This window comes from Diadema antillarum, unplaced genomic scaffold (assembly GCF_040938485.1).
Source record: "Diadema antillarum isolate AM-2024a unplaced genomic scaffold, OU_Dant_1.0 seq00000809_RagTag, whole genome shotgun sequence".
Classification (NCBI taxonomy): Eukaryota; Metazoa; Echinodermata; class Echinoidea; order Diadematoida; family Diadematidae; genus Diadema; species Diadema antillarum.
In genome coordinates, this window is record NW_027271689.1 from 1,003,657 (window position 1) to 1,029,987 (window position 26,331).

At 38.8% G+C, this 26,331-nt stretch overlaps 1 long non-coding RNA gene and 1 pseudogene across 1 annotated transcript; one reads left to right on the plus strand and one right to left on the minus strand.

The window, feature by feature from the left end:
* Nucleotides 1-4,286: 4,286 nt before the first annotated feature.
* LOC139739628 (steroid 17-alpha-hydroxylase/17,20 lyase-like) lies at nucleotides 4,287-26,331 on the minus strand (annotated as a pseudogene).
* LOC139739641 (uncharacterized) lies at nucleotides 7,643-9,921 on the plus strand. Its single transcript, XR_011711519.1, has 3 exons — nucleotides 7,643-7,894; nucleotides 8,536-8,681; nucleotides 9,563-9,921. It is a non-coding gene; the product is annotated as an uncharacterized lncRNA (long non-coding RNA).

Here is a 26,331-nt window from a genome sequence, read left to right on the forward strand (position 1 = left end):
GATGACAATGAACTGATTATTGAACGCTGAAAGTTATTCATAGTATCACAACACACAAATGCTTACCTCACAACATTTTCTTTCGACGTTTCTGTTGATACAGACAGCTTTAAGAGACGGTCTCGAAGAAAGTTCGCTGCTACCTTGTGTGCTACTGCCACAACCCCGAAACACCAAGAATTTCCCCATTAATAGCTGCGGAACATGTTCCGCCATATTTCTAAACACACTTTAAGCAATGACTGTACCTGAAGGAGGGTCACCACTAACCAAGAAATGAAGATTAGGGGATAAAGGGATTCGAAGAGAGGTGATATATTACAATGATTTTCCAGTAAAAATTAACTTCTTTGCCAATCTATTACGGTGACGAGATTATTTGCTTCTTTCTTATTCTGTTGAATATTGAATTGACGTACCCTTTCTATTTCGTAGTTGCATGGAAACACCACAATCAAACCCACAATACTGCTTTTATACCAATTCATATAATGAGTCCTGCGAATGCTGTTTAGATGGAAAAAAAAAGATGTTTCACTTCACCGTGTAGAATAAAGAAATAATCCTTGATCATAGAAGGGATAAATGCATTGGAGGTGGTGATATAGGGTGGGTTAAAAGGTCCACGCCATTCTTAAATCAACAGAATTCTCTCTGATCATTTTTCTGTACAGTAAAAATTAGTGGTTGCTCTTTGCATAACTCCATTATGCTCCAGGATGACAGCAGTGACTACGGTGAGAAAAAATAACTTAAATCTAAAAAAACATACCATTGATTTTAAATTTAATGTGTATGCTCTTCAAAGGATTACATTATGAATAAGCATAAAAGGCAGATCATCTAATCTGTATTCCTAATCCTTAATTCCTAATTATGACTAAAGTAACGATGTACTCCCTAAATATGAATTATACTCATTCTTAATAGCAACATTCTCAAGTAAACGTTACTTGATATTCTAGAACTTCACAAAATTCTTTCATGGAGGTATCTATATCTCTATTACTATAGCCACTCTTATGGCAATGGAAACTTGAAAAGTCTACTTGTTAGCAGCAGTAACTCTTAACTGTTTAAAGGTACTGTTTACCATTGGGAGCAGTGATTTAAAAAACGTTCGAAATATCACATTTGATGCAAATGTGTAGTTCAGTTATATCACAAAACATCCTGCCATGTACAAAAATTCGTAATATAACGAGATATCACTATGTTTCCCACTAAACCATCATTATAACTGTAGACATGGTAGACGATTTAGTGTAGAAACATTTTTATTATAACTATTGTTCACATTTTGTGTATTTAAAAGTACTTAACATTGATTATACTGATTCCATTTTTTACATTGGTTGTTTCTATTCTTAACTCACATTTTAGAACTATTTGGAAGCACTAAAGCTGGGTTTTTGTTTCATCTGCAAATGGCAATTAAGGCCTTTAAGTTCTAGAGGTGATGGCTCTGTGCATCTCTTCAGGGTGGTTAGATTGGCTCCACCATAGGCGATGCTCAGTTTAAAGGCAGTAGAGAATATCACTGTTTTGCTATGAAGAAGAGAAGGGCAAAGGGAAGGGTAGAATATAGGACCTGTTTTTTTATCGATTTTACCAGAGACAGAATGAAACTGGACGACAGTGCAATAAGACTTTGATGCACAGCATCCATGACGCTGGGAACAACAACATGAACAACAACAACAACAACAACAACAACAACAACAACAACAACAACAACAACAACATGAACAACAACAACAACAGCTCAAACAAATAAAACAACAACAATACAAGGACTTAGAAGGAGGATAGATTGGATATACCCCCACCTGTCCAAAAATCCCTGTGGCTTAGCGTGCTCAGGTGACACGTTAATGCCGTTATTCAAGCCCCCCCCCCCCCCTCCCCTCTCTCTCTCTCTCTGAGAAAAGTCGGAGCCCCTTTCGGTACAGATCCCACCCCACCCCCAATCAGCGTTAGTACAATTCACTTGCTGCTTTACAATATGAAAAAAAAAATAATCTCAAATCTATATTTTCTTTGTCTGTTTGGATCTCCAGGAACATAATAATTGTGGTGTCAAGACATAATTTGTCGTGATGTGGGCTCATTTTCTTTTACCTCTTTGTCTTCACACAATCAATCCACAACACACCAGCATATATTCAAATAAAATGGCGAAACTTTACAATTTATTGTGGTGCAATCGAGAGTTTTCCAGTTTATACTTTCTTCTCACCTGTTAAACTGAAGGTGTTGTCTATGTCTAGATGTGCCGCATGGACCACAGTCGCCACGGTCAACAAGAAGTTCCCAAATAAGAGACAAATCCTTCATTTGAACCACTGTGACTACTAACGGTACGAGGTGACTAGATTGATTGGATGATTGGAACACAAGAGATGATACAGGGGCGGATCCAGGAATTCTGTAAAGGGGGGGGGGGGGGGGGGGGGGCAACTAATATTTCTGGTGCCACTTCCGGGTTTCATTTTCTTTTTTTTCCTTCTCATTTCTTTTGTTTTTAATGATACATAAAGGGGGGGGGGGCGTGCGCCTCTTGCGCCCCCCTCTGGATCCGCCACTGTGATAGAATATTGTTCCCCTTGATGAGATATAATGCATTGGTATTGTGTTGTATACCTCTTGTGTACACTATGTGATCCAGCGAATGTGTTTTTTTTTCCAAAACACAGACAATTCTGTTTTGCACACGACTGTGTCGCCATGCGCGTTCGTGTCTCTGCTACATTCCAAACACAGTAAATATGATTTCGTTAAGACACTATGTAACTAATGATGGAGAGTGTGGATTGTAAATACAAATCTATACATACATTCTCCCCAAGCAATGATGTCATGTGACTCTACAGAGTTTAGTGAGTTAAGGACATCTTATATTTTGTCATTGTCTTATTGATGTCAGTGAAAGCAGACGAACTAAACACGCGAATAGCATCGCACCAACTATATTTATAGACTCTCAGTGTGAGCTATGCGTTTCATATTCTGTGAAATCTGTATTTCGAGTTTGTGTGTTTGGAGTAATCACGTGACATGGTATCCGTGAAGTAACATCATGATCCCTCCTTGCTGTAAAATATATAGTATAATTACTATCATGATGAAGAGGTTGAGGGAGGAAATGTCAATTGAGAAAATCAGGAATGATGTTAGTTGTGACGGGAAATATGAAACGAACAATGCCTCTTGATAATATATGCCGATGCAAGTACCACTCAGTTTAATATTATGACTAGTTTATTGAACAATAAAGTTATAATTATGTATAATTGAATACAGTGACACCTGATGCATCATTCCCCCTGATGTGATCAATGAAATGATTATATCCTTAACAATTCTAAGGTGAGTAATATTTTCAATAGAGTCGAGTCATCCATTATTATGACATAGACAAGTGGGGGCGCTAGAGCTCTATCTACACACAACTAGATTGAGCAAAGCTGTATCTATTAAGATTAGGATACATGGGGCCTTCGACCACACACACATTATACACATACACACACAGACATCTCATCGTATATATATATATATATATATATATATATATATACAGAGAGAGAGAGAGAGAGAGAGGGGGGGGGTGCTGGGGGAGAGGAAATGGGTATGTATAATGCTGTTAATACCAACAGTTCATTTGAAGAACAAAAATTTTCGGGTACCCTGAACTTTGTCAAGTGATTTTGATATTGACAGCATAATACATGTCTATTTCTGTAGTTTTGGCCTATTATTGATAATATTATTTGACCAACACGAGGACTACAATCAATGTATGAACATATAAATACTGTATATATTTGATAATATAGGTCTACGTACATAAAGAGTCTATTACCACATTAACACACAGACACTGGAAAACAATCATATTAATGTTGTTGAAAGAGTATTCTTTATTCTTCGTACAATTAATATTACTGTCTTCCAAATAGTCTGTTGGTATTACCTGAGGAATATCTAAATCTGGTTTGATCAATTTACTCTAATATGATTTCGCCTGTGAGCCTGTTTGCTTTGCTCTATCTTCTTTTATTTTCATGTAGGAACAGGGTTGAATGTCTTGGATATAAGATATAATATGGAAGTGGTACATTCATTAATAGCAACCTTTGTCATTATAAAGATGAACATTGATTCTAATTATGCGTAGACTGAAAAAAAATGACAGACAGACATTATCTAGGATGGTGGATTCAACAAGTGTATATATATATATATATATATATATATAAATCACTTGTTTCATGTGATATGTATGTGGTGTGTGGGTGATATGTATGTGGTGTGTGGTTGCTATGTGCGGATATGATCTGTAATAGGCGGTTTATACGATGTGTAGGTGTATTGTAACTTACATGAGTTGTATCGTGAAAATGCGCGTGTGCATGATGTGTGTATGTGTACGTCAACTGAGCTGTCATGATTATGCAAGAACTAGGTGCCATGCATCAAATTTCTGCCATTCAGTTCCGCAGTGATGACATTCAATATCGAAGTATCAGGAACTGTTGAAAGAATCTTTAATTATTCAAAGGGGCAATCTTTTCATATCAGACGATAACAGCACCAATAATCTCCTATGGCATTGACTTTGAATCATTAATTTTTGTATGTTTTTTATCTATTATTATCATTATTTTTTTTTGCGGAAGCAATGAACTTTGTGAAATGGTTTTGTGGGTGAATTGCTACTCAAATATTAGGACACCAAAATGGACTATAATTCTCTCGCGACTGTCCTATAAGTTCTGAAACTTTATTATAATGTGTCGTCTTGTTTCATCTATCTGTAAATCAGTTCAACCAATTTAATTTCACTGGGCTTGTTGATTGGTGATAAAGTCTGAGCCTAAATTGCTGTTACTTTAACATGTTTAAAGAGGTAGCCCTACAACATAGAGTGGTGGGAATACAAATTCTAAGATCCTCTTCTGAAGAGTATGCGATTGTGAGATGAAACCAATGTTTCGGGTGGTAAGCTTGAACAATAGTTCTTTCAAATCACAGTAAAAATCTAATCACTCTGTTTGTTTAAGGTGACTCTAAAACACCAGGAACAAAGAGAAATAGGGGTCGTTTTTATTTCGTACAGTCAGTCCCGGTAGTGAATTTAATTAAAATTTAGCGAACACTAATACCAAAGTCACCTATATTAATACACTTATTAAGTGAGGGAAGGGGAATTGGTGGATTGGGGAGGGAGGTAAGAAAGGGCTAATTCGATAATTCGGATTTTTGGGGTAAAATCGTGGCTTTTTCCCCATGTTTCTCTCGGCGATGTCTAATCACGCTTCTTGATGACGATCTGATATTCGGAGAGGAAGCGGGCAGTCGGGGCTGCTGTAACCTTCAGCAGGTTCTCGCGTTCCTTACCGGGTACCTTGCTGAAGGTGTAGTTCTGCATGAGCCATGTAAAGATGATGAAGAGATCGGCCTTAGCAACCGCCTCACCGAGGCAGCTACGCCTCCCAGCACCGAACGGGAGGAAGCTGGGAGGATGCTGTCGTACCATCCCGCTGTTATCCAGGAAGTGCTCTGTGGAAATAGCAATGGCAATATTAATTCATCTTAGGCTTTCTTTCGGACCTTCTGACCAAAACAGAATGATACAATTTGTCTGACAACGTCTTTAAACATATTTCAATGGATATGGGGACCAGTTTATCAAATTTCAGGTACTACAGAGAGCTCCTGGTAAAGCCTGACTCTCGACACTCAAGTAAAAGCCATTAGTTATAGAAGTTTAGTGAGTACCATGCATGTGTAAATCAATGGTGCCTACACACTAAGAAATCAGGGTTCAATTTGGGGTTGAATTTATCCCAATGCACCCTTGCGTGGACTAGGGTTGAATATTTAACTTCTATGGGTGCTATTTACTCCGAATGGGGTTCACCTTTGAGAAAGTTTAATTTTTGAACGTCTCCAAATAGAAGAGTTAGTCTGCTACAAAAACCTAGATCATAGTGTTGCGTTCAAACATGTTATGATTTGTAATGCAGTATCAGTAGTGATTTGAATTGTGGATGATGTTCATCTTTAAGATTGCAAATCAATCAATATAAAGATGTTTGTTGGTGTTTGATAAAATGAAATAGCATTTTTTGTTCGTGCCAGTTTCATAAACAGTACGTGAGCAAAGACAAACACGCCAATCCCGGAAATTAACCAATCACTCACATCAGAGAAGACGATCGAGGCATACAGCGAGCTAGCTACTGTACAGTATGTGTATACGTGTCACAAAGCAAAGCGTCGCGACAGTTCACTTCCATTTCGTTCTAGAACTCCCGTGCAATTGCATTGAAGCGGGGCTTTTTCGTTGCAAGACTTGCTGATTTATACAAGACTAAGGTGAGTAAATGATCACTTTGTAAATCATGACATATTTGGGTTGCTTCTGTACGGCTAGATCCTTCAATTCTTCGGTAATAGGCCTAATTTCAATCGTTTGTCGTGCCGTTCTTTGTTACCACGTTCACGCGTGTATTAATACACTGTACATGCAAAATCATATGACCTATAAATGGGAAGTAATACGGGCCTCTTTACGGTTACTACTGCTTGCTATTGCCATTTAGCAGAGTTACCAAGTCTCACGCATTCTGAGTGAGACTATCGACAAGAAATAAGGCAAAACAGTTTGCATTGTTTAATTGAATGGTAGTTTAATGTATAGTGATTTGTGATACTGTTGCGTCTTCTATTGCATGTGCTTATATGAGACAGTCTACAGAGTCAGTAGGCTATTAACTGCTGCGACCTGCCCGAACTCGAAGCGTTCGGGCTCCCACAGTGTACAACTGTGTATGCATGGGACTAAGACTCGATCGCGCACTGTCACTAGTCATATCTGCATGCCCCTGATACAGTCTGCATGATAAGCTGTGTGAGAGTCGCGGTCGGCGGTGACACACATGATACGGATACCGGTGATTGAAACACTGAATGAGAGAGTGTGCATCAAACTGTACTAAGGCAGAGGAGGTACAGCTAGTAATCATCAGTGTGAAAGAAATTCCTTCTTACTTGGGTTTGGTTGCACAGTGCCGCAGTCAGTACCTACCAAGTACCACAGTAGTGCAGACTGAGTACAGTAAAATCCTATACTGGTATAATAAAGTTTCTTGTACGGTATATAGTGGCCGACTAGCTAGGCTAAAAGGTTTAGCTGTGTCAGTGTGGCAAGGGTGTGAAGCTGATGATACCGGTACTGATTATCAAAAAAAAAAAAAAAAAAAAAAGATATTTCAAGTAGATCTACAGTACATGTATTTACTTTATGGCCCAAACGTTATATCTATGGACATGGTGAACAACAGTCGATCATAATTATACTGATTTCGAAGTGAAAATACAAGTTGCCAGCAGCGTTGTACGTCATGTAGCAGACTAGTACATTGTATTAAGTGTGAGCAATCTATATAATAGCCTATTGACATCACCATGCGCTGTGCAGACATCATTCATCTACATATTAAACTGGTGGGTGGTGGTAAATTTGAGGTTACAATTGGTACCCGTACCGGTACAACAGATGTACGTTACTCAGACCCTTATGCTTTGTATCGCATTGACGGAACTGTTACCTGCAGATTTGTTATAGGGCCTACTGCACATGAACAGTTCAATATAAATTCAAATTTCTGTGTTACCATTGCAAGTTTCTTTCTTTTTCCCCTTTCTTTCTTTCTTTCTTCAGGTCAAAGGTGTTTGAAGCATCCTTGTCCTTACAGCAAATGAAGGATGTTGTTTGTTTCATTATGGACTATGCTGCGCTGAACTGCATCCTACTCCCTGGGAGTATTCTCGGTATGAAACCTGATGTCAAAGCTTCTTCTCTACTTGTGACACCAAGGCAAAGGTGAGTTTTCTCTGCAGGCCAGGAAAATGCACTTTTGCTCCCTTTGATATAAAAACTGTTTTCTTATGAATGTTGCAAATGCAGCATTAATTATCTGTAAGAGTTGCAAAGATCGAATGGTTAATCTTGTAAGATTAATTGCAGTATGCAATGCAGAGTCTTTGTATCACTGTTGGCAGAAGGTTTTCAAAAGTGTGGGGGCACTTCCTAGTTTCATGAGCTAACAAGCAAAAAAAAAAAGGCCTTGAATGCAACTTCTGGTGACACTTCCAGGTTTCAGCTTACAAGCAAAAAACAAAACAAAACAAAACAAAAAAGTATTCAGCGCAAAAACAGATCCCTATGGTGCTCACACTTCCAGGTTTTTATCTACATGTATTTCTTTCTAGTGCCACTTACACACTTTCGGGTAAAGAAAGTTGGGGGGGGGGGGGGGATGGGGACCCGAAGTGGGGACAATTATAATGTTTTCCTTTGTATTGTGACGAAAAATTAGGGGCCCGAGTCCCCCTGGTTCCTGTGGCCATGTATATAGCATCCAATTCTTTCTTGCACAGCTCTACATTACTGTTGTTTTTTAGTTGGATTATCAAAGATGACATACCATGTATTCGGTTTACTTTTGTACATGTGCTTACTAGATTTAACGCAGGAATCGCAACACTACAACGCCAAGGAAGAAAGAAACCTTGCCAACATTTCGCAAAGTCCGGAAAAGTCTGCTGCCATATGTCGCTACCACCTAACCTGCAACTGACCTGTACTGGATCTGCCAAAGAACAATACTGTGAGTTGATCACGAGACTGCTGTGTCTCATTTTTTTTTTTTGCATTGTATGTTCAGATGTATTATTTATGGAACTCTTTAATGCATCAGTCTTTATACATACACACAGTGCACTCCTGTTCTGATAAATAACGTTACAACAAAATTGAAATTGAGGCCATAATGTTATTGGCTCTACATTTGTTGCGTTATTGTTTACTTGTTTGGTTGCAACAAAACTTTGATAAAACGAAAGAAAACTGTAGGCCCTGAGGACCTCATTATAACAGGAGTCCAGTGTATACTGGGCCAAATACGCTGTACCGAATTGCTGATGCAGTCACTGCATCAACATAAAAGGAGGATGATCCTGGACAAGACGTTTGTCCCAGTACTAGTATACGACTGGACTGGTCATCTCTCTTCTCTCAATCAACAGTTGTTCCCAGTTCAAGGTTAATCTGCATTTTTGCATTGAATGTGAAAACTCGGTACATGATCAGTATGACCTTTTTCATGGAGAGGGTTGATGGCCCTCACAAGTAATTTTGACTTCACCTGTTCTTCATTGGCATATATTATTTCATCCAGATGGCAGAGCATTTTCAAATTTTCAGTGTAGAGTGTATGGTCTATTAAAGTTCTAGAATTACATTGTACATGTAGTATAACATTGTTTTGAGATTGTTACCCTACAATCAAATTTAAGCTTAAGAGGGTGTGTAGAGTGTGTTGTACTTGTGATTTGTCAGGAAAGTGCAACCCATAGAAATGTTCAATTTTGTGTTTTCCTTCCTCCCAGAAATTAATCTTCTCAATAAATGAATGATATATTGTACATTTTTGCATCACTATACAGAGGAGAGTGTAACACTTTTGTTGTTGTTGTTGTTTTCCCCCAGGTATTCTGCATGACTGAGGCACCTTCTTCAGCTGTCTTCGTGGAATGAATCGCTACAACTTCACTCAGTTCTACAGATGCATCCATGATGAAACCTTTGTCCAGGGCAATCAACTACAGTCTGAAACAGTCTTCATAAAATCAGTGTAGTATACTGGCAGGTAATATTGTATTGTGAAGAACACTTCATCGAATGATTTTAAAGAAATCACTGTAGAGTTACAACCCTGTGGCTACTTGTATCGTGATGAGTTAATACTTGTATCTGCTTTGCATTGTGTATCATCCTCTGCCTAAATGACTAAAACACTAAAAAAATGTATTGTTTTGTATGCTGACACTTTGTACAGTACTATCATCCTCGAGGTTGTTATAGAAATTCTTACAGCTAGAGTAGTTTGGTTTTCTTGTCATTCTTGCTTATGAATATAAGCTGCATTTTGATGTTTTGGGTGGAAGATGAATTTTAGCCTTGAGCCAGCACTGAGAATTACACTGTAGTACAGTGGTATCATTCAAGCTTTCTGTATAAAGCTGGACAATTCCTGTACCTTCCTGTTTTATGCCTCTCCTATCCTGCCTATGCTATCCTACTATTATCTCTGAGTGTTCCTCTATCTTCTGTCATATCTCGTACAATGTGATTCTAGTTACAAATGCTATCCCTATATCGATGGAATAGACATATCCCCATACTTTGGGTTAATTGGATGCTGTTAGAGGAAGGAGGGGGGGGGGGGTCCTTTTTCCTTTTTTGCTTGTCACAATTTGCATGTGTGTGTGTATTAGTGGTGTTGATTATTTATTTTATTGCAGTTTCAGCAAACTTGGTATCCTTCTTTTCCTTCTGTTATATAACAGGTGAGGATACTAACCTTTACAATTATGGTATGTAAACATTAGCCATGTAAAGATGTGTTCACGGAAATCCTACCAATATTTGTGTACTGTGCTTTGATTACTTGTTAATGATCCTTCTTTTTTGAAGGTCTCTAGATATTAATCTTTAATTTATGAAGTATTTTCATTCATTTGCATATACATGTAGCTGGAAAGTATTGTGGCCATTTTGTTTCCTTCTATGCATGTGGAAACTAACCATGAAGGTTTTGTAATGTACATGTATACCTTTTATTCAACTGTTTTATTTTTTTACCTGAATTCACTGTGTTGTAACTGCTTGCAAATGCAACATCTGGAATTAACAGCTCTGCTTTCTTTAGATGATAAAAGTGTACTTTTTGCACAACGCACATGGATTGCAAATGTTTCATATTTTTTTTCTGCTGGGAGAGATTTTTATGTTTATTTTTTGTCATAAAGAAATTCTTATAGGGAATTGAAATGATGTAATGATAATATAATGACAGATGTTTGATACATTTTTTTTTTCATCAGGGACTATTGTTTTCCCTTATTTACAAAATTTAAATATACATTGTATTCCATTACTATATGAGTATATGTTATGTACATGTATTGTATTTAACTTTCTTAATTGTGCATGTATTACATTATAATGCAAAAACTTGATTTGACTTAATTCTTTGTTTTGAATAATGAAAACCTAGCCTATGAAATTAATACATGTGCATTTTTGTGTGAATGCAGAAATGCATCCATCTTGACAAATGAAAGTGACAAGTTTGTATGTACCAAATGATGAACTGTACTTAGATAATGTACGAAAATGGGGAATTTCTCTTTATTTAATTTTCCTCGTTTTTTATCATCCCAAGACTTTATTAAACAAACATGAAATGTAATCATCTGTGATGCAGATATGTTTTAATTTCTCTGTGCAAAGTGTGTGCCAAACATGAAGTATGAGCAGCATGTACAATGAATTGGTGGTGGCATTGTTAAGGAGTATGTGTTGGCATTGCTAAGGAGTATGTGTTTGATTGAACAACTCTGAACACTGTGCTGTACTTTAAGCTTGAACATCTCCATTATTTCAGCTGGATATATAATATATATAATATATATACATATTGTATGTAATATTGTATATAATATATATATATATATATATATATATATATATATATATATATATGTCTATTTAATACATGCATGTATTCAAAATTGAACCCTTTACGGTGCATCTACGCTCCCTGGTTTTTATTTTTCCTCCTTAATGGGTTACATATATACTTTATATATATATATATATATATATATATATATATAAAGTATATATATATATATATATAAAGTATATATGTAACCCATTAAGGAGGAAAAATAAAAACCAGGGAGCGTAGATGCACCGCAAAGGGTTCAATTTTGATATCTGAAAAGTTCAAGAATTAACCCTTTTGGGTGGAAGAATGAACCTTTTTACAACCTTGAGGTTGAACAATGTATCCTTAAGAGGTTCAATTTTTAACCTGCCTGGGTGCAAAAAATAAACCTTGAGGTTCAGTTTTGAACTCAGAGGGTTCATTTTTATGATTTTCATTTTTCAATTTTGAAGCCCATAAAAAATAAACCTTGAGGTTCAGTTTTGAATTCAGAGGGTTCATTTTTATGGGGATCAAAATTGAACCCTAGACAGGGGTTCAAATTTTGAGGGAAAAGGGGTGCTGCTATTGCATCACGCCTAGAGGTTCAATTTTGAACCCTGATTTCTTAGTGTGTATGGAGGGATCGTCAGGTCATGACATCACCATACCATCTAATTTGCATAATGAGGTTGCCATTGACACTACTGAATGACATCACTGTTACTTGAAAAACTCTGCTAGTTTTCATTTGCGTAACCTTCCCAGGTTAGGTCCGATTTTGAGGAACTCTTTAGAATTCTATTTAGTTTTTACCGAGTTTATACAAGTCAAATTTGGCATATAGTATCGAACAGCAGTTCCATTAATATGAGCGGAAGACATGAAGGTGATTATGATTATAATAGAAACGAACTATTTGAAATTATCTTCACAATTAGTGAATAAAAATGGTACTTAAGAATTTCACTGAGTTAGCATCATCGCTCTAAAAATTCGTCATCCTGTTGATCATACCAGGTTTAAAGGACTCAGGATCATCCCACTCTTTAGGGTCATAATGCATGGAGTAGGTGTTGATGATGACGATTGTATCCTTAGGAATCCGGAAGCCATCTGTCGTGATCAGGAGCAAGGAAAGAGAAAGGAAAAAAAAAATAAGACTACACGCCACGATTTCCGTCCGAACAGAGATACTGCTTATCTATACGAAAATGACATGCGAGGGGAAAGTATCAATGCCAAGTCCAATTGGCGCCCTCAGCGTACAGCGTCATAATGAATGACGAGTCAGCCGACACCTCCGTGTCTAAAGTCGTTTTATAACGATTTTTCGCAGGGACGTCCGATGATTGAAATACTGGTGAATGAAACAAATCTACCAAAAAAGAAGTCATTCGTCTACCTGTAGGATGATAAATATTTAATTTCCTTGACAACAAGTTATATAAATTTCATCCCTTTTGCGTTTCTTTCTTTCTTTCTTTCTTTTTTTTTTGGGGGGGGGGGTCGTTTTTTGCCTCACTGAACTTGATATACACCACACAGTTTTCAGTGTTCAGCGGTTTACTACGTTTCTGGGCCCCAAATGGTAGCATTTTAATGTTTACGAGTATAAAGTGCTACGAAGGGAATACGTAATACGAAGGGAAAGAGTTTGAGTGTATACAACTTACGAAGAGTAGTGTCCTTCATCGTAGAGTGAGGCAGAGCAATAGGGAGCAGCGAACTGTATCGCATGATCTCGTACAGCGTCGCCTCGGCGTACGGAAGGCTTCCGCGGTCGCCGATCTCCGGCAGGTGGTCGCGCCCGATGACATCGTCAATCTCCTGACGCACCTTGGTCTGGACGTCAGGGTGTTCGGCCATTAAGGCCATGGCCCAGTAGAGAGTCTCAGTCGAGGTGTTGATTCCAGCTGTGTCGTGGAAAAAGGGGGCGGGGGATAAAGAGGAGCAATGTGATGAAACAGATGTTGGTGATTTTAATCCCTTACTCACATTTTAGAACTATATTTAGGTCCTAAAATGGACTTGGTTAGATCATGGACCCTAGTTCCATGTCCATCGTAGCACTCATCGCTGCTCATACTGGGTTGAAAAGGGACAGTTGAACTCTATTCTTTTATAAACGTAGCTAATTGAAAGGAAGGTACAGAGGAAGTAGAAACTTGTTATAACTCTCCGATTATTATCTTTCTTTTTTTTTGTCAGAGTGACATCTGAATGTTCTTCGGTGAGTTGTCAGCTTTACCTCTAATACACAAAACGAAGAAAAACAGAGCAAAAAGATTCATTTTCGGGTCTTCCTGACAACTCAATACCATGAAGCACGTTAACTATGTGGAACTGGCGCATTGTAAGTACCCTGTATTATTAAGTACCTCCATGGTCATACATTGGCCTGTGCATTCTGGATGTTAGCGAGTGACGTCGCCAGACTCACGCCTCGCTCTCGGCACCGGCGCCCTCCGCTCCTCCATCTCTTCTTCCCGCTCTCTCTGTCTAAATATTTCTCGTTTATGTAAAGCTATACTCACACACACACACACACACACACACACACTTTTTTTTTGTTTTTCAACGATGTTTATTCTGTTCCATTCAAAGTAATAGAAAAAAAATAACAATTTTCATTTGCTACAATTGAAATGACGAAAATATACATTTGTGATCATAATAGCAAATTTGCTATTGCTGTACATAATGACATAACAAAAATTACATTTTCATGAACAATTATCAATTTACATACAGTCACTTCCCCTATGCTCTCAAAAAAATTGCTTAAATTTAACAGTGATAATTCAATTCTTCTAGCATTAATCTTAATAATCATCCAAATGAATTGTGCAGCAAAATTATACAGTAATAAATAATGGAACCACACACACACACACACACACACACACACACATGCACACATACACGTACACACACACACACACACACCCTCACACACACACACACATACAAACATACACATATACACATACACACACACACACACTTACACACATACACATACACACACACCTTCAAACAAATAAAATCTTTTGCAGATATCAATTGACGACAGGACCGACATAATAAAGCTGACTGATTTTCACCTGAAAACATGTCGACCACGGTCTGGACCAAGTGTGTGTCAGTGAGTTTGTCGACATCCGGGCTGTTTGCATCCTCGGCCTCCTTCTTGGCAGCCAAGAGCAGGTCAATGAGATCGTTCACCTTGTCTGAAAGAAAACAAAATGTCATACGCGAGTCTTTATAGATTGTTTACACAAACGAACGTAATCTAATGTCCTTGTATATTCAATTCAATTCAATTCAATTCAGTTATTTTCATTCTTCTTTTTCCAACAAAAACATAACATAAAATAAATCAGGAATTACATCATAAACACAAACATTCGCTTTTGCAAAAGATAAATGACACTGATAAACAAAAGAATGTAGTCTCGCTTATGATGTTTAAACCCTGATTCCCGTCTCCGAAATATAATCATTAGCTAAATGTGGCTGTAGCATAATTTATGTGCCTTATATTGTGTATGTGTCCGTGTGACGGAGTGAACAGGAATGTGTCCTTTGTACGTAAAAATGACATCTCAAAAGGGAAACATATTAGGAATCTTCCACAACGAGTATGACAGGAAAACGTCTTAACATTTAAATGCGATTGAGCGTGTTACGTATACAGATTTCAATACATTTTTCATTCCCTTGTTTAGGCAGTATTTTGCTACTTTTTCCGTACATCATACGACCCCATTCAAAACACACCGGCGCTGTGTGAGAAATTGATTTGTATCTACCTCATTCAGTGAGTAAATCAATAAATTAATCAATCGCCCAATCAGTCATTCGATAAGATTTCAACAAGACTAGCAGCCAGACTCGATAACGCATGCTCAACATGCTCCACGCAAACTGATATGAGCCATAGTGAGGCAATGTTTTGGTTAAAAATATCGCAAAAGAAAAAAAAAAGTGCGGAGGCTGTGCCGAAATATACTTAGAATGGACATACCTGGATTGAAATTTTTCTTGTGGTTCTCAACCTCAGGTCGTATAACACTGAGAATCTCGTCGCTGGACTCCTTGAGCAGGCGAGGCCCAGAGGTGGGAACGTAGCGGGCGAAAGCAAAGAAATCTGCGGCCAGTCCATACCCAATCTGATCCGTCGCCCGGTCCATCACCTCTCGCCACTTCTCCAGGCGGGGTCTTTGAATTCATACCTGTCGAAGTTTACAACCATTCCATCAGAACAAATACTCTACTGGCGGGGGGGGGGGGGGGGGGGGGGGGAGGGGGCAGTGCACTGGGGTCGGAGATGGCTGTTTCCTATTGGACGAATTTCCTGCTGACCAGCTGTCTGAGTCTTTAGGTATCAGTATAATCCTAAATGGGCTCGAATTTTTTTTAATGATTCCAGATAGTTGCTTATATAATTAAAAAAAAATTGTAACAAGTTTGCTGGGGAAAGCCCTTAATTAAAATCTATCTGATAACAGCTGCATACCTATCACTTTTCATCGCAGTAGTATATTTAAGCGTGAATTGACAAGTCACTTTCTATGTTGATATTATGCTGTGGGATTTGCTGGTTTGTTTGTCAATTTTTCGTTTTGCTAGTTATTTTGTGTCTCCGTCCCAACCATGAACATATTATTTAAAAAATGATACAAAGCCAGTCATAATGTTTCATACGAGACAATGCACCAGCCGATAGACGGATAAAACTTTCAAAGAATAATACAGTCAAATAAAATATACATGGGAGGTCCTCTCGAAACCTACAAGACAGACTAGGATGAAGAGCATTTAATGTATCACCATGGGGCTACAACAGTATCTCCGTGGTATCACTCACACTTTTCCGAAGCACATGGTGGAGAGCATGTTGTACAGCAGAAGGGTGATCATGAGCTTGGGGTCCACGGGGCGACCGTTGTTTTCTTCTAGCGCCCTCTCAAACTTCGGGAAGACACTGTGAAGCAGACCGTCCAGTCGTTTCCCTGTGGCAAACTGTCTGTACTCAAGTCAAGTGTAGGGGAAACGGAGGGAAAGCAAGACTATAGTCATTGACCAGACCATAGAGTCGCTGATTCGTTATTACAGGAGGAGTCGATTTGATTTAAATGGAGAATCGACCTTGAAAATTAGTGTGTGTGTGTGTGTGTGTGTGTGTGTGTGTGTGTGTGTGTGTGTGTGTGTGATAGCGACAGAAAATTAGAGTAACAGAACAGTGACAGCTTAAGCATTTTTTTTTTTTTTTGGGGGGGAGGGGTGAATGATCTGTAACATCTTAGTAAAGTGTGCGAAGCGGAACATATTGAAAGGGAGTTTCTCTCAAACATCTAATGGATTAAATGACTGTTGAGAGACTAATGGAACACGAAGAAAACTTTCAGAAGAAATTGTACGATCGTTTCAAAAGAGATGATTTTTTTTTAAACGTTGTCGTTTAATCCAATCCCATTTCAGATGAGAACGCCACAATTACTGATGTCACTGTAGCAGAGCGATTTAAAAGCAACGTCGAAGGAATTCCACAAATCTGAACAATTCCAGGAGGTCGAATGAGCACTTGACCTTACCTTTCCAGAAAGTATCGGGGCTAATTTTCACCACCACACATTTATGTCAGTATTTGCATTTCTTTTTACAACAACTTAAGATTTATGACTTTCCTGCACCCCTCTCGCCCCCCCCCCCCCCCATCCCTCCGGGTTTTCGCTGCAAATGAAGTGTTGGATGGTATAAATATGACGTTACATAATTATCAGTCGTATTTTCGATGCCCCTCTCCTTATCCGATACTCCCGACTGCCTCCTATAAGGCACAGGTGTCACGTTCCTGCCTAGTGCTTGTTTCCAGGTTAGCATGCCTGTACAGTGACGGGGCATTAAACTGCACATTACTTGAATATGAGACCACTCTGAAGCAAATAATTTTCACACAATAGATATATGATGTACTCTTAAATGAATCCCACAAGGATTGGAACAATCATTCCCCAGCATTCCCACTGATTCCCATTGATCAGTTACTAGCCATTCCCTTTAAAAGTTTGCCAAATTTATGCCAAATACTTTAGAAACACCTTTTGTTACCATGGCTCTCACATGCAAAGGCGATTACACTGATCCAGCTAAGAGTTTGGTCGACTGATATCAAGAGTGGATAGGGTATTGAAAGGCTGTTTCAAAACTGTCATCACCAAATTCATGCCGGATGTTTTACGGTTGATTTCTCTAAGGGGATTGAGGACAGGAGCTTAGCGTATTACTGTATACTAGATGCAATACCCATCGGAATTATTGGATGCCCCATGTTAATGAAACTCTAGATGAAAAAGCTTAGATTTTCACATTTAAGAATTAAAACGGAAATCTGGCAGAAAGTTCATCGAATCAATGTCTCACCTCAGAGCTGTGTGTCCAAGCTTACGATGAAGCTTCCACGTGTCCGAGTAGAATCCGAACACGATGTCCTTAAATCCCTCGCTGAAAATCTCGACTAGGGTAGAGATCGGAAACAATACACCATTTCGAAATTAGCTCACGTGCACATTTCGAAAAAATGACCTTTCTTTTTTTTCGCAGTTGGTTAGGCACTTTATTAATTTCGAAGAGATACAGCGCATAGGGTGGCCCGACGTAACATAATATATGGAATTAATGTTCAAACAAAAAATGAATTTGCATGGACAATGTGACCAGAGAAGCATTTCAATCAACAATCGGGGAAGCATCATTTTATATGCATTATGCAGTAACAAACTATTCATGTTATTAGTACCAAATACTAAAGGCTTTAAAGGAATGTTTCAGTTTCAGTTCAGACGCGGTTTGAGGTTTCGAACTTTTTTATGATAGTTTTTTCAGATAATGAGTAACCTCTATGAAATATGAAAGAGCATATTATATGATAAGTTTATTTGATGAAAATTGGTTTTGAAATGGCTGAGATTCAAAACAAAGGGATTCAAATTAAAGGTGGGACTCATACTTTATTAGGATCCCTTTCTTCAACTTTGTTTTTAGATATCTCATCCTTTTCAAACCAATTTTCATCAAATAAACTATGAATTCTTCTGAGTATTGTTATTTTCTTGAAGTGGTTTCTAAATATCTCCTAAGAAGTTAAAAGCTGAATTCTCACCTCACCCGTTATACTATACCACCCTTTTAATGAACACTTTGTTGCTGTCGAATGGAGGTGCTGGCAAGCACCATTACGGATTACACGAATAATCATTACCACACAGATGCTTATCTCAATGAATTTAAAGAGGCATGCATGTTATGGCAAATTACTTTTTTCTGCTCATGCGAAAAGTCGAACTACGAAATGGCTTATCATTAAAGATAATTAAAGGGAATGTAACAATTCTAGCCAAGATCAATGAAAATAGTACCGGCATTATAGATGATGCTTCATCAAAAATGAATGTATGCGTTCAAACAATATGTATACCCTTGACCCAGAATCTGTTCATATTAGAAAACTACTGCGGGAGACAGCAGAAATATTCATTTCTCACTCCCGATTGTTTCCTTCTCGCAGGGATAATGACTGCAGAAACTGATGATGTTTAAGTGTGTTAACAGTTACTTCAAATGGCACCCTGTCAAACGCTATTGTCCTAGCGATCCATTACATTTAACGCTGCATAGTATGCATCATCCCTATATACAACGTTAGGATTTTTATATACCCTATGTGGATTGTGTATGTAAGTACCCGCAGATATCCTTACGGATTTTTTTTTCACCGCTTTTTACTGTAATATTAGTCTGGGTGGCCGAAATAGATTTTGGGCCTGACAGTGTTTCATCATCTGCTTGATGTTTTTTTTTTTTTTTTTTTTTTGTGGGTTCATCTTGTTAATAGTGATCTCAAGCTTCAAGTAATGATATAGGGAGAGAAACAAATTGAGCCTTGCTTTGTGTGTCTTCTATAGTTTACGGGTGGGGCGTGATGCTTGCATTCATGCAATCTGTTCCCTTGCCTGCCTTGCTTTAAATGCAGAGCGGATAAAATACGCAATCCGTATAAAGTCAGGCTTGCGTTATTCATTGTCCAGCACTCAATTCTTTTGAACTTGATTCCCGACCATACTGGAATAATACCTGGTACTACACGGGTGTCCAATTCCCTTTTTAGTAACGGCTTAGGTCTCCCAACAGGTGTATTGAAACTACCATTACTATTCACAACTTGTATACAGAATCGTCGAAACCCTGGGATTGTGGTTGCGAGGGGGTTAATTCCTTATTGTGTAGGGTTATTGTGGGCACCTACTCCGGACAATAAAGGGTTTGGTCTTCACGCACAAGTCTTTTTCACATCACCTAACGTAATGTGGTTGTGCTGTTTGGGCTGCTGTCCTCTCTGCATTTTAAAGAAAGTGGCTGGCAAGAAAGACTAGGCTACTGGGGCTGCTGGACACCGCTTTCTCTAGATTTAGAGAAAGTGGCTGGCAAGAAAAGACTAGGATACTTGGAAATCATTCATGCAGAACAACGAGAGTCAATAAAAGAGATGCAACCCCCGGATGGTCGGGCGGAATTCTCCCTGGTGACCGCCATGAGTGGACGTGCAGCAAGAGACCATCTCGCACCACCACACGGCCATACCCACCCCCCGGCCACACCCACTCCCATCACCACCAGCGCACCCCGAACAAGCCCAAAAGCATCCCCAGCATACACCAGACTCGCAATGTCTCAGCCCCCATACACCCACCCTATCAGTTTGTACATTGCTCTATGTACATTCCTTGAGGGTGCTGCATGAGAGCCTAACGGATGACTCTAACCCTCGACTCCTTGAGGATCTTGAGAAGCCCCATTATATTTTAACTAGCAGCACCCGTGGAAATCCACGGGTCTGAGGGGTTTTATTTTTTTTTCTCATAATACGATTTTGCACATTTTTATTGAAGAAATAAAAAGAAAAGTCTTCTCATTCTTTCGTTAATTGTGCTGTCTTCTAAATGACCACCCTTCCCAGAAATTTTATAATGCATTTTTGTAGTATATGCCCGGCGATCCGGTCCATTGGTAGGGATCATTCCCGCCACTACTTGCTTTTATTATAGAACTTGAGTTTCGAGGGGTTATTTGCACCCGTTGAAGTCCAACAGTTGTCTTGTTGCCCCTCACCCATCCCCCCCCCCACGCACACACACATTTCCACCTCCGCAGGGCAAAAAACAAAAACATTCAGGGAAAAATTACCAAAAACGCAAATGAGATTCCCCGAAAGTTCTGCCCACAGGTTGTTCCCGTCGAAACGGGAAGATATTAACACTATGACTTTGATTACCCCCTGCTCTTGCATCCACGCGGGCACCCGCGGGAATCCACGGCTGGTCTCAAGGCCTCGGTTTGTTTTGTGGTTTTTTTTTTTCATGTTTCTTTTCCCCACGTTATGAGAGAAAAATAAGATATTTTCGTCTTCATAATTTTGCTCCCTCTTTTTGTTTTTAATCACCAAAACTTGGCTTGATATATCATATAGAACTACATCTGCTACAGACTGTACATTATCATAATCAATATTAGGCCTACAATTATTGCTCCTATTATAGTTACTATTATATTATTATTATCATTATCATTATTATTATTATTATTATTATTATTATTATTATTATTGTTATTATTTGGGGAGGGGAAGATCATAGTCATCAGGTTTAATAGGCACCCGTGGGAGTAGGGTCTCACGACCTCGTATTTTTTTTCTTTAATATTTTTCCCATGTTATGGAAGAAAGAAGAATATATACATCACTGCATTCGTCTTCATTTGCTCCCTCTTTTTTTTTTTTTTGTCACCAAAACTTGGTTTGATAGACCATAGAACCACACATTCTATTTCCACTTGCAATTTTAAAAATAGGCGGTCGGCAAAGCGAGGTTTTCCTCTACGTCCGCTCATCTTATGAATAAATTATGTATGATTACAGCAGCTCTGCAGTAAACGAATGGACACAGCTGCGAGTGTAATCTGATATGGAAGGGTACGATCGGCAAATATATTTAGCCGCGTCCTAAACAGTCTGCGTACAATGACATCGGACTTGAGAGCAAACGGCGAGCAAACTAAATGACGTACCTGAGCTGCATATAGTATTCTGCAGTTGTGCAAAATACAATTACATAACAACGTTCGTTGTTTTCATTTGGGGACGCCAATAATGGCGAACTGTACGTAAATGCCCTTGTAGTCCATATCATCACGCACACACAGATTCGTGTAACCATCGTCAATACATTCAGTACACGTAACAGGCGGAGGCAAAGGTACATCACAGAACTATACACACAGTGTAGAGTGTGTAGAGTTCTGCGAGGTACATTGTGTGTGTGCGTGCGCGTCCGCCGGAAGATGTCAGAGATTTCGCTGCACCATCATCTTTAGTATCTCCCAGTGTCTCTGCAAGCTAAAAGATGGAAGATCGAGAAAGCAGGAGGCCAGCGCAGGTACCGTGAATATTGAAACGCTCGGCTCTTTCGTCACGCACAAAAATGCATTATGCATATTGCTAATTAATTTTTCTTTTTCGTCCTCGACGTCGACACGGAGGCGGAGAGGGGACGAAACCCGCGCCATTCGATGTAGGATACTCTCCTGCGGCCGACGGCACCGGTCGCAGCTGCCCGGAGCCCACGGCTCGGGAGGAGATAGACAAACCAGCAACGCCGAAATAAAACAGGAAATACATAAGGCCGCGACAACAACAACAACTTCGAGTATTATAGTATAGGATGCCGGCGAAAATAATGAAATTCCAATATCATTAACTCATAGGTCCACGCTCTAACCCTTGAGGATCTTGAGAGGCCCTATTATACCCCGAACAAGCCCAATAGCATCCCCAGCATACACCAGACCCTCAATGTCTACACCCACCTTTCACCCCTATCAGTATGTACGTTACTCTCTGTAAATTCCTTGCGGGTGCCGCATGAGAGCCTAGATGACTCTAACCCTCGACTCCTTGAGGATCTTGAGAGGCCCCATTATATTTTAATGCCGGCGAAAATAATGAAATTCCAGTATCATTAACTCATAAGTGGTAAGTAAGTTGAACCAATGATGAAAACCAGTATTTACGTTTCAGTCAAGCAAATTTGTCAGATCAGTAAAAAATAATATCCATAATGCCCGCTCGTCTGTTTTCATAAGTGATAAATCAAAACACTTGTTGCGCTGTGGATTGAGAAGGGGGTGGGGTGGCCGCAAGAAAGTCCAGTCTCTCACCACCATCGAAAACTGCATTACCTATGATGCTGATTTCACTTTGGTTAGGCGTGCTGGCAGACGTAAATGGAGGTAAACTCAACCAAAACCCGTCCTTGCGCACTTTAGTTGAAGCACTAGATTATAAGGTTGACATGTATTCGTAAGTAAATCGTAAACCGTGCTTGATAAACCATGTTGTCAATGACAACTCTTATGCTTACAGCTCTCTTATACTCATAATTATCATGTGAAAGGAATGACGGCAAGACAGAGTGCCCTTGATCGTTGCGTATTTGCTTATTGCCAAACATCCAATAATAAATTGGATCTAACACGTACATGTACATCTATATCCCAAAGAAGAAACAAATAAGAAAAAAAAAAACCACAAAGCAAATTGAAATTTTGTTTCATGTTTGTAATGTTTATGATATGTATATTCTTTACCTGGTCGAATAGATAATAATAATAATAAAAATGATAATAATAAATTGGAGGTATGAGTGAGTTCAACCACGGACCTATCCTTTATGGTTGCACGAGCAAGCTTTGTGTAAAAAAAGATTTCCTACAACTTTGTTTTGGAGTTTTCAATAGAAATATAGCATTTATATACATTTCTGTTAACAATTAGCTGTGTCAACATTACATGTTATCATATTCATTACATTGTTGTACTGATTTCGTGTGTGTGTATTTTGTATACCCAACTATTTCATTGTATTCTCAATTTGTTGGAGATGTTGAAGAATATGTAAGCAATCGATTCGTTTTGGCAAAAATTTTCTACATTGCCGCCTCTTTGTTTTCTTCGTGTTTTCTTAATTTCATTTTTCTTTACTTCACTGTTTTTGTTTGTCTTGCATTGCTGTGAAAGTAGCCTATTGAGATGGCAAACTTGAAAAAAACCCCAGAGGAAATGGAATCGACTTGAGTAATCAAAACAACAAAGCACGCAGGGAGAGAACAACGTCTGCCCTTTCACCTGGTTTTCTGTGGCACTTATCGAACAACAGGTCGCAAGTTAAATATTTGTGCACGGCTCGATTCTCACTGAAAAAAAAACTATTCCATATTCACGAAATTCACGCTCAAACACAAATACACAAGCACACACACACACACACACACACACACACACACACACACACACACACACGTTCCATGTATAAAGATATTATCTTGCTATTGTTTTCGCGAGCCTTTTTGTAACCTTGAAATCTGGAAGTGCAAGCACATATCTCTTGAACCCATAAGTAAAGATAATAAATATTGGCAATGAAAACAATATGACAGATATACAGTGGGCCAAGTTCAGCGTACCGGAGTAGAACCAAGGTCTGTTAGCAAACTCCACTCCCTGTTTCAAGATGGCCTCTTTAATGGCGTCTTTGCGATTGAGGACCACCATCCAGCGCTCGCCTGCCTTGAAGCCAAAGACGTCCCCGTACTTCTTGGCCCACTTATCAAAGATGATGTCTGGACGGTCTGTCATATCTGTCCAGGAGTATCAAAAATTTAAAAACGAAAAATCAGTGTCATCTGTTGTCGTCTGTTCTTTCGTTGTAATGTTATGCTGTTACATTTACTTTGATAATGCTATTTATTGATTTACAACAGCGGACTCGGTTTAAGCGACTATGTTCCTCTTAAAAGGAGATCTAAAAACTTAATAAGATATTCTATTGTGATAGTACTGATAAGTGATCTAATGAGGACATAGACGAGTGTATAAACAAAACGATTAGATTAGATGTATTAATTCTAGTATAATATACTCAAACAGAAATATATAGATAGGGAAAGAGGGAGAGATTGGCCTCATGAGAGAGGGAGGGAGGGAGGGAGATTCGACATTTAACATTTCATACTAGGAGCAATACTCATGTGAGGAACCACAGAATATGTTATCAGGAAATCAGAACACAAGTTTCAGAGCACGATTTTAAGTGATTACTCAAAACTTACTGCACAAGTCACGTGACATGACAATCATTACACCGTGCTATACCTCTCTGAAGAATCAGGTATCCAACCAAACCCATTTATGAAACTACATGAAAGTCCATGTATGGCCATGATGACAGCAAAATAGATGTGATGTTTAAAATATGAAACCACTCAGGAGACTGTTGGCTAGCACAAAATATGAACTGATAACAACAACAACAACAACTACAACAATAACAACAAACTTCAATGGTAAACGTCTTATCTCAAACATGAATCGAAGAGTATGCCTAAAGGTAATATTTGTGACAGAATAATTTACGCGTATTTCTAGTATCACAGTGAATTGTTCTTGTTGGTTTTCTTTGAAAAAAAAAGTGTTGAATACATCAGACTTGAGACATGTACAGAAACACCAAATAAAACCCAATGTAGATTCTGTTGTCATTGTCCCAAGTCCACAGCTTTCAGAATTGCGACGCTTATCCTACAACTGGGCTATTAGGGCAAAACATGTTTTGTACCTGCAGCATGTATCGTATACATCGTATTGTCGTAATAGCGCCATTGTTTTTTTTTTTTTCATAATATAGGCCTACCCTTTCGCTCTCATTTAGCATAGCCAGAACTGAAAGGAATTACATCGATTACTTTCAGCGCCATACCATAGATGGATCCGACAACAGGCAGCCCTCTGGGACCGGGAGGAAAGCCCTTGGGTCTGACGATGGTACGGAGGGCGAGCACGGTGACGATCACCCCAAGGACAGCAGTGACCATCACACTGTTGACCTGACCAAAAGTGGTCTCCACGGCTCCGACTGCGTCCAACATGACGAGACTTTGATGCGGCTGTTATCGGTGGTGAGAAGCTGTACCAGTGGCAAACAGACATGGAAACCACAAGACAGAACCCTAGATCATAAAATGATCGATGTTTCTGACAAGGTAGGGTGCCTCTGGGCTATGATCCTTTCTGATAATCTTCATTGGTATTTAAGAGATGATTGTATATTCATCAACCTCAAGCATGTGTCTGCTCAATAGAACAGAGATGCATTTCAATAGACAAAGAAAAGGAGGTCTTTTCATTTTGTCTTTATATATTCGAAATTATATTTTGTATAAGATAACTAATTGGTATTGACTAGGCAGCTTCTTCCCCGATAGCACTCTTATCTAACAGAACACTTCCATGATTATTAAACACTCTATTTGTGTCGGGTAATATACAGTGATGATATATTGATCAATGATAATCAATAGTCTGGAAACTAAAATATTCAATATACAGGACCCTACAACTACAGCAGCTAAATACTCTTACTTTCATGACATTGCTCTACAGTACATCCGATGAGGCGAGCTACAGAAAGGAAAATACAGGCATCACAATCTTAGATAGACTTAAACAGCGTCTCGATTCACGTGTGAGAACTTACCCAACGTCCGTTGCCGGATCAAGAGTCACAACTGCTGTCACTCGACGGAAGCCTTTTTGCGCTTGCCTTCGGGAGCGAAAAAGTCTTATAGAGGTTTCGTACGTGACGCAGAG